Below are 19,497 nucleotides of genomic sequence, written 5' to 3'. Positions count from 1 at the left end.
AAAAAGCAGATAGTCCTTTCAAAGTCCCTTTCTGTAAAGGACTAAAACAGAGGGGACTTCCTTATGATGCTCATTCGGGTTGGCCAGAATCACCTGTTTTTTGGAAAACTGGCTCTTTTCAAAGTTCAATTTGATTAGGTGGCACTTAGCATGAGTGACTCCATTCTGCTTAGGACTGGTCCGCTGTGGCCTAGTGCAGGAGACTAGCCCAAAACAATGGCCTCCCATAAACTTTAACTATTTGAATACTTTCTCAGCACTGCCCTTTTTCTCTTCTGCCTGAACTCCAGCAACATAAATATTAGATCTTTTGTTATACTTCCACAGGTCCCTGATTTAGTTTGTTTTCTCTGTTCTTCACTTTAGATAGTTTCAATTGTTCTGTCTTCCAGTTCACTGGTTCTTTCCTCTGTCGCCTCCTTTCTGCTGTTGAGCCCAACCACTAAGCTTTTTATTTTGGTTATCATATTTTTCAGTTCTAAAATTTTCATTTGGTTCTTCTTTATTTCTTCTACTTCTTTGCTAGGGCTTTCTATTTTTTCTATTTTTTCCATGATGCTTTCTAAGTTTCATGTGTTTCAAGTGTGTTCATAGTTGCTCATTGAAGCCTTATTATGGCTGCCTTAAAATATTCATCAGATAATTCTAACATCTCTGTCATATCAGTGTTGCCATCTATTGATTGTCTTTTTTCATTCTGTTTGAAATCTTCCTGTTTATTTTTATGACAAGCAGTTTCTGATTGGAAGCAGTCATTTTCATATTATGTTATGAGAATTTGGATCTTACTTAAGCCTTTTGCTTGAGTTGGCTTTCTCTGACTCCTCTCTGGCAAGAGAAGGGGAGGCATTGCCTTATTATTACCAGGTGGACGTAGAAGTCCAGGTACTCCACTTAAGCTCCAGTGACACCCAAGAGTGGGCGTTCTCATTACTGCTGGGAGTCCACACTCCCTTCTTGATCGTGGATACCATGGGAGGAAGGGAAGGAGGAGCTCATTACCACCCAGCAAGGATGAAAGTCCCAGCTCCTTACTTACCCTTCTCTGATGCCATCCCAGTGGTAGTGTTGACAGGTCTTGTTAGTTTCACAAGTGTGGAAGTCTAGGCTACCACCAGACCTTTGCTGATGTAGCTGGCAGTTGAGCTACAATTTTCTCCTGGTGTTTGGTCTGAGGAGAGAGGTTATTATCTAAAAGTTTTCTATCTTGCTAGACTGCCCTTTTCCTGGTTCTTGGGCTAGAGAGAGCAGGCTTTGGTTGGGGCTTTTCTTTGTCTGTGCCTATTGGCATTTCCGGGTTGGCAACTTGTTCAATTCCAAGTCTGAGATCTATGGAGCAGAAGGCAAATGCAGGGAACTCCCCATCCGCAAGCTCCCTAGCAGTTCTCCTTTTTCCTCTTTCAGTCTTGTTCTGTTTGTTTTATATATAATGTCCAGGATATTTTGTTGTACTTATCAAGAAGAATAAGAAAAGTATATCTATTCCATCTCAGTGTGAATTTTAATACTGTTTGTTTATTTACTCAACAACTATTTTTTTGAGCACCTATGATACAACCATGAGTAAATCAGTTGTGGTCTTTATTCTCATAAGCACAAGTAAACTTCAGTTGTAATATAGTGGTCAGGGTTATGTGGAAAGTGCATGATGCTCAGAGCATCAGAGAAGGTTTCTTGAAAGAAGTACCATTTAATTGGGACCTGGTAGGTGATAGCCAGTCAAAAAGATGGAAAGAACATTTCAGCTAGAGCAAATATTAGCTAACAAGCTCTGGAAGTAAAGGAGTTACTCAAAGAACAAGTCATGAAGACTCTTTCATATTGCCTTATTGTGTGGGGACAGGGAGACTTTGAACTGTCTTACAGAGAATGACAAGATCATTCTTGGCCTTTAGAGAGCTCCCTCTAATGGCCAGAAAGAAGGCAGGGAGGCTGGTTAAGACACTTAAGATGTAGGTTGGAGGCCGGGCACGGTGGCTCACGTCTGTAATCCCAGCACTTTGGGAGGCCAAGGCAGGCGGATCACGAGGTCCGGAGATCGAGACCATCCTGGCTAACACGGTGAAACTCCGTCTCTACTAAAAATACAAAAAATTAGCCGGGCATGGTGGCTGGCGCCTATAGTCCCAGCCACTCGGGAGGCTGAGGCAGGAGAATGGCGTGAACCCGGGAGGCGGAGCTTGCAGTGAGCCGAGATCGCACCGCTGTACTCCAGCCTGGGCAACAGAGCGAAACTCCATCTCAAAAAAAAAAAAAAAAAGAAAGAAAGAAAGAAAAATATGGGTTGGAAAGGGGAAAAGTCAACACTCAACATGTTCACAGATATTTAGGGATACATTCAACAAAGCTCGGTCCTTGATTAGATGTTAGGGGGAAGAAAAGAGGTTGTCAAAGATGATTCCAGTTTCTGCGTGTGCAGTTGAGTGAATGGAGATGGCAGGTTTTGTTTATGTTTGTTTTTTTTTTTTTGGAGATGGAGTCTCGCCCTGTCACCCAGGCTGGAGTGCAGTGGCGCAATCTCAGCTCACTGCAAGCTCCGCCTCCCAGGTTCACGCCATTCTCCTGTCTCAGTCTCTCTGAGTAGCTGGGACTACAGGCGCCCACCACCACGCCTGGCTAATTTTTTGTATTTTTAGTAGAGACGGGGTTTCACCGTGTTAGCCAGGATGGTCTCGATCTCCTGACCTCGTGATCCGCCCGCCTCGGCCTCCCAAAGTGCTGGGATTACAAGCGTGAGCCACCGCGCCCGGCTTGTTTATGTTTTTTAATTTTAAAAACCACCTGCAGGAGCACAATGGCATTCTGAGGCTGGGACACAGGAGGGACAGTGAGTCTGGGCTGTGATCAAGAAGGTAATAAGTTCCATTTTGGACATGTTGAGTTTTTACGTCAACCTGGGGCTGTCTGATTGGCATTTGAATATTTTTGTTTGGATGCCAGAAAGATACCTGGGCTGGGGATAGAGAGGTCATTCACTATTTCATTCAAAAAAAAAAAAAAAAAACGATTATGGAATGCATATCCTGTGCCAGGAACTATTCTAGTCATTGGGAGACAGCAGTGAACAAAACAGACAGAAAGCTTTGCCTTGATAGAGCTTATATTCTATAATAGTTTGGGGAAGACAGTCCAACAAACAGATAAGTACAGGAGATGTAGTATATTGGATGGTGCTAAGTGCTGTAGAGAAAAATAAAGCTACATGGAGCATGGAGAATGCTGGGGTAAGGAGAGTTACAACTGTAAATAGAATGGTCTAGGGGGATGTGACTGTAAAGCTGACATTTGAGCAAAGACCCAGGCAGACATCTGGAGAGGGTGCATTCACAGCAGAGGCAACAGCAGATGCAAAGGTCCTGAGATGGGAGTGTGAGAGACCAGCTGGAAGAGAGGCAAAACTTGTCTGGCTGGAGCAGAATGACCAAGGTAGAGGGTAAGAAGCCATGGGGTCAGAGTGGACACTAAAAGGGCTTTGGTCTTCTTGCTGAGTAAAATGAAATCCAATGTGGAGTTTGGGGGCAGATGAGTGACATGAACTGACTTATGAAGGCTACAGCAAGAAATGTGGCAAGAGGTAATGGTGCCAATGGAGGTGGTGAGAAAGTGGTTAGATTCTGATAATATGTCTAAGAGAGAGACCTGGAATAGTTCAAGTCAAAGGAAACAGCAAACAAAAGCCTCCATAGAAATAACATGTCTGAGAGGCAAGAGTTGGAGTCTGGGGCTAAATCCATCAACGTAAGAAAATCCAGAGGTAACACAGATCTGGACTAAGAAATAACAGACACCAGAGTTAGGATACCAGGCCAGGAGACAAGAGTTCAGTGAGCTAGAAACTCAGGCTGGCAGAGTGGAATACAAAAAAACTAGCCTGGAAGCAAGTGGTCAAAGTATTAAGGAGATGTCTTGATCTTCAAAAATGGTGTGTGACATTGAGAGAAGGCTTTGCAAGTTAGACTTCCCTATAACCTCTGTGCTTAGGTCAGTAGGGCAGTAATAGTTTGCAGCTGGTTCTCAATAACATTCATTGGACTGACTTGCCCAGGGCTAGAACTTGCCTCAGGTAGAGGCAAGATGTCAGAACTGTCTGCAGTGGAAGTTGAAGGCACCTCTCTGCTCAGGCACTCACCTTGGCCAATCACCTCTATCTTGATCCTAAACCTCCTTCCCAACTCTGTAGTAATAGCTTGAGATTCTTGCCAAGGCCAACTTCCCAGTGCTGTGGTACGTCTGTCACAATGATTGAGATGCAGTGGTCCATGTAGTACCCTTCTCCCAAAGGCTCTTAATTCTTAGGCGTGGACTTGAAGAAGCGAGGAATACTTGTACTTCTGCAGGGATGAGTGAGGTGAAGTGGGAAGACGGAAAAGCAAATGTTGCATTCAGGAATTTGTCCTTGATTGTGAGGCTGGAAAGACAAGATTGCTTTGAGAAGCATTATGAGGAAAGAAATGAAGAGCAGGGCAAAATGATAGACCTTTGAAGTTTGAGCCATTATTGAATATACAAGTCATTGTATAGTCTTTTGACAGTTTCTACATCAGCCCGTCACCTGTGTCAAAGATAAGCAGAGAGCCTATTATATGTAATGTAGATCATAGACAATTGATGTGCTGTGAGATTCTTCTAATAGACATGAAATATGAATGTGACATGAGCCAGACATAGAACAGATTTTCCAGCTTGCTGTAAATCTGAAAGGAGCCCCAACCATCTAACATATTGGTGTGGGGGAGCTTCCTTTTCCCTCATTTCTCCATCCCCAGTCCCTGCCACCAGCAAAATTACTTTCAACCCTCTTTGCGGTAGAACTGAGAACACCAGCAGAAGATGCATTTCATTTTTTGGGTTTAGTCTGTGCTGGTCAGCTTCCCTCAATACCCTAACTGGGAAAAATAAGTCAATTTTCCCTCATCTCTTGAAATCTTCAAAAGAAAAGTATATGTAATGACAGGTTGAAATGGATTTTTTCCATCCATCATGGTCCCTATTTTTCTCTCCCTCCTTTGCGAAAGTTGTAAACCTCTCAAAAGTCATAAATGTAGCTCTTGCGGTGTAGGCCTTGTTCCAGCTCATTCCAGTTCTAGGTTTTGGCCTTTATGTTTTTCTGCATCCAGGTGTTGACTTTCTGCTGCCACAATGTGGCTGTGGCCAAGTCCCCTGCTCACATTTCCTGTGTGCTTATGGCTCAGGGGCCATTTTTTTTTTTTTTTTTTTTTTGAGACAGGGTCTCACTCTGTCACCCAGGCTGGAGTGCAGTGACACAATCTCCACTCACTGCAACCTCTGCTTCCCAGATTCAAGCGATTCTCATGCCTCAGCCTCCTGAGTAACTGGGATTACAGGTGCCTGCCACCACACCCAGCTAATTTTTGTATTTTTAGTACAGACGGGGTTTCACCATGTTGGCCGGGCTGGTCTCGAACTCCTGACCTCAAGTGATCTGCCTGCCTCGGCCTCCCAAAGTGCCAGGATTACAGACATGAGCCAGCATGCCCAGCCGTTAGGGGCCATCTTTAACCCTCCTCCGTGGCGCTCGGGGCCAGGAGCACACACCTTGTAAGATGCAGCCCATGAGGCCGGACGCGGTGGCTCACGCTTGTAATCCCAGCACTTTGGGAGGCCGAGGCGGGCGGATCACGAGGTCAGGAGATTGAGACCACGGTGAAACCCCGTCTCTACTAAAAATACAAAAAATTAGCCGGGTGTGGTGGCGGGCGCCTGTAGTCCCAGCTACTCGGAGAGGCTGAGGCAGGAGAATGGCGTGACCCCGGGAGGCGGAGCTTGCAGTGAGCCGAGATTGCGCCACTGCACTTCAGCCTGGGCGACAGAGCAAGACTCCGTCTCAAAAAAAAAAAAAAAAAAAGCCGGGCGCGGTGGCTCACGCTTGTAATCCCAGCACTTTGGGAGGCCGAGGCGGGTGGATCACGAGGTCAGGAGATCGAGACCACGGTGAAACCCCGTCTCTCCTAAAAATACAAAAAAATTAGCCGGGCGTGGTGGCGGGCGCCTGTAGTCCCAGCTACTCGGAGAGGCTGAGGCAGGAGAATGGCGTGAACCCGGGAGGCGGAGTGCAGTGAGCCCAGATTGCGCCACTGCACTCCAGCCTGGGCGACAGAGCGAGACTCCGTCTCAAAAAAAAAAAAAAAAAAAAAAAAAAAGATGCAGCCCATGCTCTCAGGGCCGTCCTGCAACTCTGCACAGACTCCCAGAGCCAGGCAAGCCTGTCTCATGGTGTCCTTTGGCCGCATGTTCCTGCCTTTCTCTGCCTACCTTCTTCTCTTTTCTTTCCGCCTTATTCCCCCTTATGCACGCACAGTTTCAGACATGACCTCAGAAAGGATTTGAGGATCTGATTGTTCACATCTGCCAATCCCTGAGAGTCCTGGGCAGCTGCTGCCGTCACCCAGTGCAGTGGGATTGGTCTCTTCCTTGATGAGCTAAAATCAAAATATTTTCCCAGAATTAAGCAACCCAAGCCCTTCCCTTAGGACTGTCCTTGTTTTGACAGAGTTCTCTTGTTTCCTCCCCATTCTTCAGTCCCGAAGGTCTGTCATCTTGGATCTCTTACTGACCAGCTGTGTGACCTCAGGGACACCACTCAGCCTAACTGGGCCTGGATTGTTTGAGATTTAAATGAGGAGAGTGAAATAAATAGTATCTCGGGGTCTTTCTAGCTCTAGAATTCTCTTCACTGTCATCATCTGGTATTCTGTAATGGCAATTTCATTCATTCTTTCTTGAATACATTCTACATCTAATATAAAGATAAATATCTCACTTATTTGTGAAGATTTTGGTACAGAGGAATCTTTCAGATATCTCAACTACGCAACCTATGTAATCCGCTCCATCCCTGGCCCTTTGCTCTGCTTGATTTTTCTTTATACGCCTTATCATTTTATTATGTATGTTTATGCTTTGGCTATCCAGCAAACGTCAGATTCTTTTTGTCTCTGGTAGTTAGAAGTAGAGGGTGAGGGGGTGGGGAATATAGGCTTCCTGCTCCCACAACCTTGCCATCAGGCAATATATTACAATGGAAGCAAATCCTGTCAAATGTACCGGCACAAAAACAGTCATAAAGTCTGTTTTTGAGCTCCAAGGAAGTCCATCTCGCTGTCCTTGGGCACTGAGCAAGCCCTTGCGTGAAAGGGCCATGTGCTTGATATGCTGACAGCAGGGCCACCAGACTTGTGGGCCAGCCAAACAAGGGAATGCCCCTTTAATTGTGGGGTGCAGGATAAGGGGCCTCTAGAATCTGGAGTCTAGACCAGGAGTACCATTTCACCAACTTGAGGCTGCGGGGCTTGGAGGACGCTTGTATGTTCATTAGGCTAAGGGCAGAACATTCTTTCCAATCATTGCTTATACAGAACAGCACTCACATCACCAGTGAAAAAATCGTCTCCATGGTCATTAACAAACCTTCTCATGCAGATTTCTAAAATGGTCTTTAAAGCACTAAGTAACCGTCTCTGGCCTGTCGATTCTTGATTCATGTGCTTTAAATTATATGGGTATGCATTAGAGACAATTTATCTATCATATTGTTTATACTGAAGTACTTAAAGGAAATTATCACCCAGGCCTTATGATGAGAGGATGTTAGGTTGCATGTTTACTTGTTTAGCTCACTAGAATGTTAGCTCTTTGAGGGCAGGACATTGTCTTCCTTATTTACTGCCATAACTCTAGGTGAATGAATGAATGAATGAATGAATGAATGAATGAATGAATGAAATATGCTTTTGAGAATTAATTTGGCTCTGGATGATCGTTTTCCTCCCCGTATGGGGTCCAGCCTCCCGACTCTCCAGAGTGAGCATTTGAGCCAGTGTAAGGGAGGGAGCACTGGCCTTCAGTCCTCTCTCTGCTGTCCTTTGGGTCCCTTTCCACTTTTTCCATCACAGCCTGAGACCTCCTGATCCTTCAGCTGTCAGCTCCCCGTTCCTCATAAAACATTGCCTATTAGAGATCCACCTCTCCCTCTCCCTCTACTTCATCAACAGAGTGGAGGAAAGCACTGATCTAGGAGTCACTGAATTCAGGTGCAGTCACTGCCAGAAAAATAGCTGGATAATTTGGAAAAGGCCTTTCACCCTTCTGAGCCTTGGTTTCCTCATCTGTGCCGTGGGGGGTGGGTCGGGCATGATGCTGGAAATTTTAAATCATCTCAACTTACTTAATTGTTGTCCCAATCCTGTAAGAGTAGGTATTCTTACCCCATGTTCAGGTGAGGAAAAGGCAGCACAGAGAGGGGAAGTAACTTGTCCTGGATCACTTAGCCTCAAACCCAGATGTCTGACTCAGTGGTGCTGCTCCCAGCACAGACGTATCTACCTCTCCTCCCAGTAGGTGTGGGAATCTATTTTTAAGCAGCTCACTTGGCTGTTGGGATGCACAGCCATGTTCATGACCTTGACCATAGATGAACTCCAAGGGGTGCTCAGTCATTCTATCATTATTTACCCTGGCCCAGGCCCTCACTCCCTAGCTAGGTTAATCAGATAAACAAGACATAAAGGCTCCCATTATTACCTTCCCAGAATATTTGATTTCAACAGGAATAAGCAGTCAAAAGCCCCTTATGGTGGTGGAGATGGGAGGGAGATAAAGGGCTACTTGGGATCCAGGGATTCCTCTCAGCTCACAACTTGTAAGTGAGTCCTTCTCCACTTGGGTGTAAGGAAGGCCCTGCTCGAAGGGGTGCAGGGTGCCATCTTGCCCTCATTAAGGAACATAGCCAGGCACACACACACACACACACACACACACAAAATACATACTAGGGTAAGACAGATTTTTATCTTTCTTTGAAGATTAGAAAACAATTGAATTCAGTCTTTTCTGACTTAATATGAAATTCATTTTTTCTCTCTGAAAAAAAACAATATGATAGTCTGGCATCAAAAAAACAAATATGACCCAACTAATTTCCATTGAAATGTCTATTACAAAAATCTACTTCCAACATATTTAGAAGATCTCAGGAAATTTGTTAGCTCAGCCTTTCATTTAATAAGTATCATAGGCATCTGTTCCGGTCCTGAGGAGAGGTGGTGCTAAGTGACTACAAAGGCTACCTGGCTTCCCTCCCTCAAAGGTGACCTGGACCTAAACAAGGCTAATTCTGGAGAAGGAGATGTGCAAGATTGGTATAAACCAGCCCTTGGAGGGGAGCGGAAAGTGTAGCGTGGAGGGAATCAAGTTGAGGCAACTGAGTCAGAGTTGGAAGCGAAGGAAACAATTCAGGTTAGGTGAGAAGCTGCCTCTGGTGAAATGAATTAAGCTCTGTGCTGTGAGAAGCAGAATAAACAAGGGAGTTTAATAAGAGCAGGAAGGGAGAAGAAAAAAAGGGATGGGAAGCCTTTGGGTTGGATCCCTCTGTCTCTCCTCTCCAGTGTGCAAGGCATACTTTGCTGGCCTCAGTTTCCCCTGCATCACATCATAAACACTTTCCCTTGGATGTTTTATGTTGCTTGATATTCCTTAATGAAAACACACAAACGAAGCAGATCATTTATGTGAAGGTGTTAATTGCAGTATCATTTGTTACCCCAAATTTGGAAAGCTCCCATTAGCCAATGGCATAGTTTCAAGAATAATGGTTCCATGCTAAATAAATCATTTCATTTTAAACAAAACATCAACACGAGAAAACAGTAATATGAATTAAAAAAAGCAGAAAGCAAAATTGTCTAAATCCTCTGATTTCCTGTGATTTATATGATTGGAAGTACACTAAAGGGAATTCAGAAATGAAAACCGTTTGTCAGAAAGGTGGAGTGGATGTTTTACTTTTATAATTTCCTTTGTGTATGAAACCCACATCAATTCAAAGAATGCAGACATCCCTGGGAAGACAGCAGGATTCTCAACCCTGTATACACCTTCATGTCACATGGAGCTTCTAAAAATTACTAATACTTGGGCCCCAATAGAGCAATAAATTCAGAATCTCTTGTGCAGGTGGCCCTAGGTATCAGTATTGAACACATCACTATGGTTTGAAAGCTCCTCCAGGTGATTCTGATGCACCCAAGCTTAAGCACCATTAGGTGAGGGCATGGTTATACGTGTCCATGCACTTTGGTTCAGTCAGATTGCTATCCTAATCCTAGGTTGAAAACACCTGCTTGGGAGTAGGAACTTTATTTAGGGGCTGGAGGGAGGTAAGCCATTTAGCCCTCAAGAAGCCTTTAGGGGTGTGTCTAAGGCAAACCTGAGTGGGTACCATGAGGGAAGTTAGGGAGATGTGAGAGTACGGAGAGAGGCAGAGAACACCCCTATCCACATGCCATCCTTCTCCTGGCAAGCTCCTACTATTCCTTTCAGCACAATCCGAGTCTTGTCCAGCCCCACTGAGAAGCTTTCCTTCAACTGCCACTACCCTCCGCTCAATGTCACTTTCTATCCTCCTGGCTGCATAATACTTTGTGGGTATCTTCATCATTGCACTTAGCATGTATGTTACCATGATCTCGTCTCACCCATCTTAGTGCAAATGGAGGTTTCATCTTATAATTTTGGGGTCTCTGGAGCTTAGTGCAGTGTTTGACACTTAGCAGATATTTAATGAATGATTATATGAATATGAAAAAATGCATAGAATATGTAAATTAGGAGTGTATTAAGGACAAATCTGCATATTAGACAAATATTTAAGGGTTTCTTGTACTTTTAGCATTGTAGTGTGATAGCTTAGATGGATTCAGTGCTACAAAAGTTCTTTTAGGCTAACCTGATGACCTAGCCATCATTTTTAATATTTTTTCTCTAAGATAAATGAAATTAATTGTGTATTTCAAATAACAAACTTCCAGATGAATCTTTAGATCCCAATGTCCTCCTGATTTAAGGACTGCCTGTACTTTTCAAAATGCCCCATGCTGAGTCTTGAGTATCCCTCTTGTAACTTCTACCAATTATTTAACCGAGTTGTCCAGAAAAAGCTTATTTCCAAAAATTTATTCTAGACAAAAAGAACCACCCCCCCACACACACACTTTTACCCTTTAACAGGTAAATTCTGTGAGTTAAGTCTGGATCTACACCATTTCAGGCCTTTTTAACATGTGGCACTCAGGCCAGGTTCTGTGTGGCTCATGCCTGTAACCCCAACACTTTGGGAGGCCGAAGTGGGAAAATCACTTGAGCCCAGGGGTTCAAAACCAGCCTGGGAAACAAAGTGGGTACCCCATCTCTACAAAAAATTAAAAAGTTAGTTGAGCTTGCTGGCACACATTTGCGGTCCTAGCTACTTGGGAGGCTCAGGAGGGAGGATCACTTGGGCCTGGAAGGTCGAGGCTGCAGTGAGCTATGATTGCACCACTGCACTCCAGCCTGGGCAACAGAGCAAGGCCCTGTCTCAAAAATGTAGCACTTAATTGTTCTTTTCTAATAATGTCATCAGTTGGTGGGGTAGATATTCAGCCAGTGTTTAAACAATGGCTAATAGTCACATGGCGCCTACCATATGCCAGGCACTGCCCTAAGTGCCACCACTCTTCAGTGTCCTTTTCTTCTTCCTAGGAGCCTCAAAAAAAAACCACATCAGGCCGGGTGCGGTGGCTCACGCTTGTAATCCCAGCACTTTGGGAGGCCGAGGCGGGCGGATCACGAGGTCAGGAGATCGAGACCACAGTGAAACCCCGTCTCTACTAAAAATACAAAAAATTAGCTGGGCGCGGTGGCAGGCGCCTCTAGTCCCAGCTACTCGGGAGGCTGAGGCAGGAGAATGGCGTGAACCCTGGAGGTGGAGCTTGCAGTGAGCCGAGACTGCGCCACTGTACTCCAGTCTGGGTGACGGAGCGAGACTCTGTCTCAAAAAAACAAACAAACAAACAAAAAAAACCCACATCTGGCCCTGCACTAAAGACAGAAAAATCCACAAAGAGGCTGGATGCGAGGACAAAATTATCCTCATTTTATCCAGAATGGAGCCAGTAGTCTTCTTTTCCCCACCACTAATTAAAACATAAAATGGATCAGACACAGTGGCTCATGCCTGTAATCCCAGCACTTTGGGAGGCCAAGGCGGGCAGATCATGAGGTCAGGAGTTCAAGACCAGCCTGGCCAACATGGTGAAACCCCGTCTCTACTAAAAACACAAAAATTAGCCGGGCATGGTGGTGTGCTCCTGTAATCCCAGCTACTTGGGAGGCTGAGGCAGGAGAATCATTTGAACCTGGGAGGCAGAGGTTGCAGTGAGCCGAGATCGTGCCACTGCACTCCAGCCTGGGCAATAGAGTGAGACTCCATCTCAAAAAGAAACAAAGAAAAAAAAAACAGCTTGAAACAATATAAATAAACTAGAACCCAATAAATCGTGAAGGCCCCAGAGAGGGAGCCACCGTCCAGCTGCAGAGGTGGCCACATCCCCATCAGCTGAGTCTAAGTGCTGCTGCAAACCAGCTCCATATACCAGCACATGTGTCTCAGACCAAGGAAGTTTATGATGCAGGGAGGAGAGCCACCTTAATGGAATGAGCAACAAGGCAGCTGCAGTCACAGGGTACTTTTGGGGGAAATAATTTACATTTTAAAATTTTAAATAAGTAGATTGAGTACAAATTGAGAGCAAAGGCTTCTGGCTGAAGAGATGAGAAGCAAAGGGTGGAGCAATAGAATGACACCAGATCATTTCATTCTTTCCCTTCAGTGCTTGTTGTTTAAGAGAAAGCATGAAAACATATTTGATCTGAAAAATAATGCATTAACTCATTCTACAGCTGAGAAGTCGGCAGGCAAGTCAGGGTTCTGCAAGCTCTGGGCTCCCCACCCTCAAAGGACTTTATGAGCACAAGGTGACTCATACTTTGGGTGTCTGCAGAAGCAATACCGTTTCCTTTAAGTAAGAACAGAGAGTAAATGAACGAAAAGCCTATTTATTTTATAAACAGATAGCCCCAAGGGAGAATCACTTTGTGAATGGTTTTTCTAATATAGCTGTCTCTGATGCATTGAAAAATCATGCCCAGCTGGACGTGGTGGCTCACGCCTGTAATCCCAGCCCTTTGGGAGGCCGAAGCAGGCAGATTACTTGGGCCCAGGGGTTCGAGAACAGCCTGGGCAACATGGTGAAACCCGCGTCTCTACAAAAAAATACAAAAAATTGCCCGGGTGTGGCAGTGCAAGCTTTTAGTCCCAGCTACCAAGAGGCTGAGGTGGGAAAATCACCTGAGCCCAGGAAGACGAGGCTGCAGTTAGCCATGATCGCACCACCGCACTCCAGCCTGGGCTACAGAGCAAGACTCCATCTCAAAAAAAAAAAAAAGAAAGAAAAAAAAAGAAAAGAAAAATTACACCCTTCAGCTGCAAATATTTGAAAGAAGAATTTACTTTTCCAAGGACATGGTAGTCACGTTTTCTTGAATGCCGACACTAATTTACGGAGGCTCTGTGCTTTGCATCCACACCAGATTTTCATCTAAAGAACTGCCTTAGGCCGGGCGCGGTGGCTCACGCCTGTAATCCCAGCACTTTGGGAGGCCGAGGCGGGCGGATCACGAGGTCAGGAGATTGAGACCATCCTGGCTAACACGGTGAAACCCCGTCTCTACTAAAAATACAAAAAAAAATTAGCCGGGCGAGGTGGCGGGCGCCTGTAGTCCCAGCTACGCGGGAGGCTGAGGCAGGAGAATGGCGTGAACCCCGGGGGGCGGAGCCTGCAGTGAGCTGAGATCGCGCCACTGCATTCCAGCCTGGGTGAAAGAGCGAGACTCCGTCTCAAAAAAAAAAAAAAAAAAAAAAAGAACTGCCTTTGCTTGGGAAATGAAAACGGAGATTCTTAAGAAGTAAGGATTTTGCCGGGCGCGGTGGCTCACGCCTGTAATCCCAGCACTTTGGGAGGCCTAGGCAGGCGGATCACGAGGTCAGGAGATCGAGACCATCCTGGCTAACACGGTGAAACCCCGTCTCTACTAAAAATACAAAAAATTAGCCAGGTGTGCTGGCGAGCACCTGTAGTCCCAGCTACTCAGGAGGCAGAGGCAGGAGAATGGCATGAACCCGGGAGGCGGAGCTTGCAGTGAGCCAAAATCATGCCACTGCACTCCAGCCTGGGCGACAGAGCAAGACTCCGTCTTAAAAAAAAAAAAAAAAAAAAAGAAGTAAGGATTTGATCATCTTTTTCAAAACCCTCAGATACCAGATGCTCCTAACGCATCTGCCTTTAGTCTGCCCAGGAATCTCAGGAAGTCATCCATTCCTCGAGTACAGTTTCAGTGATACAAGGAGATAGCGGCCCACATTTTATACGCTATTCTGAGTTATACCAGAGGTTCGTCGCTTGGGAAAATATGGTTATTTTAACCTAGATGCAAATCCTATCTGGGTTATTCTGCAGTTTCAGCATTGAGAGACTTCTTCATGACAGAAAAATGGTTTCCTTTTTCTTATCAGCAACATACACACAGGCCATTTTTCCCAGAAGAATCCAGCCTATCTTACTACTACAACATATATCTGGTCATTTATGACACTAGACTCTAGAAACTAAAATGTTAGTTTAACAAAGTGAAAAGCCAGGCACGGTGGCTCATACCTGTAATCCCAGCACTTTGGGAGGCTGAGGTGGGAGGATTGCTTGAGCCCAGGAGTTCAACACCAGCCTGGGCAACATAGCAATAGCCTCGTCTTCCTTTTTTTTTTTTTTTTTTTTTTAAGTGAAAGAAGTCAGTTTTTAAAAAGCTATATACTGTGAGGTTTCAACTCTATGACATCCCGGGAAAGGCAAAACTATGGAAACAGTAAAAAGATTGGTGATTGTTCAGGGTTGGGGGGAGAGAGGAATGAATAGATGGAGCATAGGACTTTTAGGGCAGTAAAGCTATTCTACATGATACTGTAATGATGGATACATGTCATTATACATGTGTCAAAACCCACAGAATGTACAACACCAATGTAATGTAATTGAACTTTGGCTAATAACAACGTATCAATATTGGCTCATCAGTTGTAACAAATGTACCATACCAAAGCAAGAAGTTAATAGTGGAAACTGAGGGTATAAGAGAACTCTACTTTTTGTTCACTTTTTTTGTTGTAAACCTAAAGCTGCTCAAAAACATCTATTCATTTTTCTAAAAAACAGCAAAAAGACAGTTTAGCCTCATGGCATATCCATGGAGGTGGGGGAGGTGGTGACAGGGTCATTCTAGCATAATTAAATCTTCTTTGGTACCCAACATATATGCTCAAGCAATTTCATTTGAAAGTAGTTATCAGTATATTAAATCTCCTTATGTTTTAGTGGTTGCTGCCATTACTAGTCTCTTGCTTTAAAAAAAGAAGAGGAATAATATGAAGTTAGCTCACCCACTTCTCAAGAAGTTTGTTTCTTTCAGTCAGAGATTCGGTCACACTCTTCCCACATTCCAAACAGTTGGCAACTTTGCCTCTCTTCAGGAGCCTGCATACTCTACTTTCTAGGTGTCTTAGCCAAAAAGAAAATCAGTGCTTACTGCCCTTTATTAGGTGTGATGTAACCCACAAAATCACTGGCTGTGCACTAACTCACAGACAGGGAGGAGTGTTTATTCCTTTCCCATGGTGCAGAAAGGAGGATGGTTGGATAATAACCACAATAAATATCTCGGTTATGAAGAGTACACACATTGTGGAAACTATCATTAGGTACAGTACAAGTAGTGATGAGTAGTTATGACTTGTCAAAGAAAAACCCACACTTACAAATTTACAAATCAAACAAAGGAAGATGTGTACTAAGTGCTGCATTTTGCAGCTTATAAGATGCATTTCCCTCTTAGGGGAAAAAAACAAACAAACAAGGTATCCAAAAATTGCCCTGTATTCAATGTGCCTTTAACTCAGTGACAGCCAAAAAAGAGTAAACTGGCATAAAGTCAGAAGGAAATTCATACTCTCTCATGATGTCAGTGGTATATGCAGGCTCATGAACAAAATTAAGTTTCAGCTGGGAATGGTGGCTCACACCTATAATCCCAGAACTTTGGGAGGCCAAGGCAGGAGGATCACTTGAGTCCACGAGTTTGAGACCATCCTGGGCAACATGATGAAACCCCATCTCTACAAAAAATTACGATAATTAGCTGGGCATGGTGGTGCACACCTGTAGTCCCAACTATTCAGGAGGCTGAGGTGGAAGAATCACTTGAGCCCAGTAGATTGAGGCTGCAGTGAGCCAAGATTCCACCACTGCACTCCAGCCTGGGTGATATGAGTGAGACCCTATCTCAAAAAAAAAAAAAAAAAAAAAAAAAAAAATTAAGTTTTCTGCCTAGAAGATCACTTGTTCATGTGTACTAAAGATAATAATTTTTTTCTTTTTTAAAAAATGTCTTAAGAAGTGGGATGTGTCTTACTTATATACCTGCAGATCTTAAAGAGAGTGAACAAGATCTTCCTAGGCCCACAACTGATTCTCTTCTGTCATATTTTCTTGGACTTGATTTCCCAAATGTTACATTGGCTCATTGGTGTGCTCCCCAGCTCAGTATTCGGTTCCTGCCTGCTACCAAAAATAATTGGCAAGATAGCAGAGTATTTCACCTCCATAGTATCTGAAAGATGAGGGATTTAACCTCACCCTCCCTAATTTTCTGAGAAAATTCCATGGGCTCTTCTTATTTAAGACCTAGCATGTTAATTAATAAAAGAAAATAGAAAGCTGATTAGCAACTTCAGCAAAGTCTCAGGATACAAAATCAACGTGCAAAAATCACAAGCATTCCTTTACACCAACAATAGACAAGCAAGAGCCAAATCATGAGTGAACTCCCATTCATGATTGCTACAAAGAGAGTAAAATACCTGGAATTACAACTTACAAGGGATGTGAAGGAACTCTTCAAGGAGAACTACAAACCACTGCCCAAGGAAATAAGAGAGGATATAAACAAATGGAAAAACATTCCATATTCATGGATAGGAAGAATCAATATTGTGAAAGTGGCCATACTGCCCAAAGTAATTTATAGATTCAATGCTATTCCCATCAAACTACCATTGACATTCTTCACAGAATTAGAAAAAGCTACTTTAAATTTCATATGGAATCGAAGAAGACCCCATATAGCCAAGACAATCATAAGCAAAAAGAACAAAGCTAGAGGCATCATGTTACCTGACTTCAAACTATACTACAAGGCTACAGTAACCAAAACAGCATGGTACTGGTACCAAAACAGACATATAGACCAATGGAACAGAACAGAGACCTCAGAAATAACACTACACATCTACAACCATCTGATCTTCAACAAACCTCACAGAAACAAGCGATGGGGAAAAGATCTCCTATTCAAAAAAAGGTGCTGTGAAAACTGGCTAGCCATATTCAGAAAACTGAAACTGGACCCCTTCCTTACACTTTATGCAAAATTAACTCAAGATAGACTAAAGACTTAAATGTAAAGCCCAAAACCATAAAAACCCTAGAAAAAAACCTAGGCACTACCATTCAGGACATAGGCATGGGCAAAGACTTCATGACGAAAACACCAAAAGCAATTTCAACAAAAGCCAAAATTCACAAATGGGATGTAATTAAACTAAAGATCTTTAGCACAGCAAAAGAAACTATCACCAGAGTGAACAGGCAACCTACAGAATGGGAGAAAATTTTTGTAATCTACCCATCTGACAAAGGTCTAATATCCAGAACTTACAAGGAATGCAAACAAATTTACCAGAAAAAAACAACTTCATCAAAAAGTGGGCAAAGGATATGAACAGATACTTCTCAAGAAGACATTTACATGGCCAACAAACATATGAAAAAAAGCTCAACATCACTGATCATAGAGAAATGAAAATCAAAACTACAATGAGATACTATCTCATGCCAGTCAGAATGGCTATTATTAAAAAGTCAAGAAACAATAGATGCTGGCGAGGCTGTGGAGAAATAGGAACACTTTTACACTGTCGGTGCAAACATAAATTAGTTCAACCATTGTGGAAGACAGTACAGAGATTCCTCAAGGATCTAGAACCAGAAATACCATCTGACCCAGCAATCCCATTACTGGGTATGTACCCAAAGGAATATAAATCATTCTACTATAAAGACACATGCACATGAATATTTATTGCTGCACTATTTACAATAGCAAAGACTTGGAACCAACCCAAATGCCTATCAATGATAGACTGGATAAAGAAAATGTGGTACATATACACCATGGAATACCATGCAGCCATAAAAAAGGAATGAGATAATGTCCTTTGCAGGGACATGGATGAAGCTAGAAGCCATTATCCTCAGCAAACTAACACAGTAACAGAAAACCAAACACCAATTGTTCTCACTCATAAATGGGAGTTGAACAATGAGAACACATGGACACAGGGAGGGGAACAACACACACCAGGGCCTGTTTAGGGGGTAGGGAGTGAGGGGAGGGAACTTAGAGGATGGGTCAATAGGTACAGCAAACCACCACGGCACACGTATACCTATGTAACAAACCTGCACATTCTGCACATGTATCTTGGAACTGAAAGTAAAATACAAAATAAATAAAAAATAAAACACTAAGCATGAAAATAAATTAATTAAAGAAAATAAAGAGTAAAAAATCTAAGTAAATATATTGTTGCACTTAACAGTTTTTTTCTCTTTATTTATTTGATAGAGACAGGGTCTTGCTATGTTGCCCAGGCTGGTCTCAAACTCCTAGGTTCAAGAAATCCTCCAACCTCAGCCTCCCAAAGTGCTGGGATTACAGGTGTAAGACACCCTGCTCAGCCTGCCATTCATTTTAACTTTGGAATGAAATTTAAATTTCCATTTAAACATAGATGTTTCTGAAATTATGGGAATTTACAAAACAAAATAACAAGTCACTCTTGTAAAGAGATGAGAAACTGCTCAATTTTTCTGTATCACCCTCTCCACCCTTTGCCTGGGATAAGAGGAGGTAATCCAGCTTTTCCCACACTAAGCAGAGGTGACCTGCCTCTCTCTCACAAACTGTGCTTTATGCCTGTTTTGTTCCTGAGAGAAGAGTTTGGATAGAGTAGGATTAAAGTTTGTTTTAAGAGACCCTTCCTGCAGGGTATAGTGGCTCATGCCTGTAATCCCAGCACTTTGGGAGGCCAAGACAAGAGGATTGCTTAAGCCCAGGAGTTTTAAGACCAGCCAGGGCAACATAGGGGGACACCCCCATCTCTACAAATATAAAAAAAAAATTAGCTGAGCATGGCAATACACACTTGTAGTCCCAGGTAGTGACTCAGGAGGCTGAGGTAGGAGGATCACTTGAACCCGTGAGGTGGAGGCTGCAGTGAGCTATCACTGTACCACTGTACTCACCTGGGCAACATAGCAAGACCCTATCTCTACAAAAATAAAAATAAAAATTAGCTGTGTATGGTGGTATGCACCTGTAGTCCTAGCTACTCAGGAGGCTGAGGTGGGAAGATTGCTTGAGCCCAGGAGTTTGAGGCTACAGTGAACTATTACTATGCCACTGCACTCCAGCCTGGGCAACAGAGCAAGACCT

The 19,497-nt window shown here is 43.6% G+C and overlaps 1 protein-coding gene across 2 annotated transcripts in view; it reads left to right on the top strand.

The window, feature by feature from the left end:
• Nucleotides 1-19,497, top strand: part of SV2C (synaptic vesicle glycoprotein 2C) — a 282,632-nt gene that overhangs the window by 230,213 nt on the left and 32,922 nt on the right. The window lies entirely within an intron of this gene.

The sequence above is a fragment of the Symphalangus syndactylus genome, chromosome 18 (genome assembly GCF_028878055.3).
Source record: "Symphalangus syndactylus isolate Jambi chromosome 18, NHGRI_mSymSyn1-v2.1_pri, whole genome shotgun sequence".
Taxonomy (NCBI): Eukaryota; Metazoa; Chordata; class Mammalia; order Primates; family Hylobatidae; genus Symphalangus; species Symphalangus syndactylus.
Note: the sequence above shows the minus strand (reverse complement) of the source record. Positions and strands in the feature narration are given on the sequence as shown.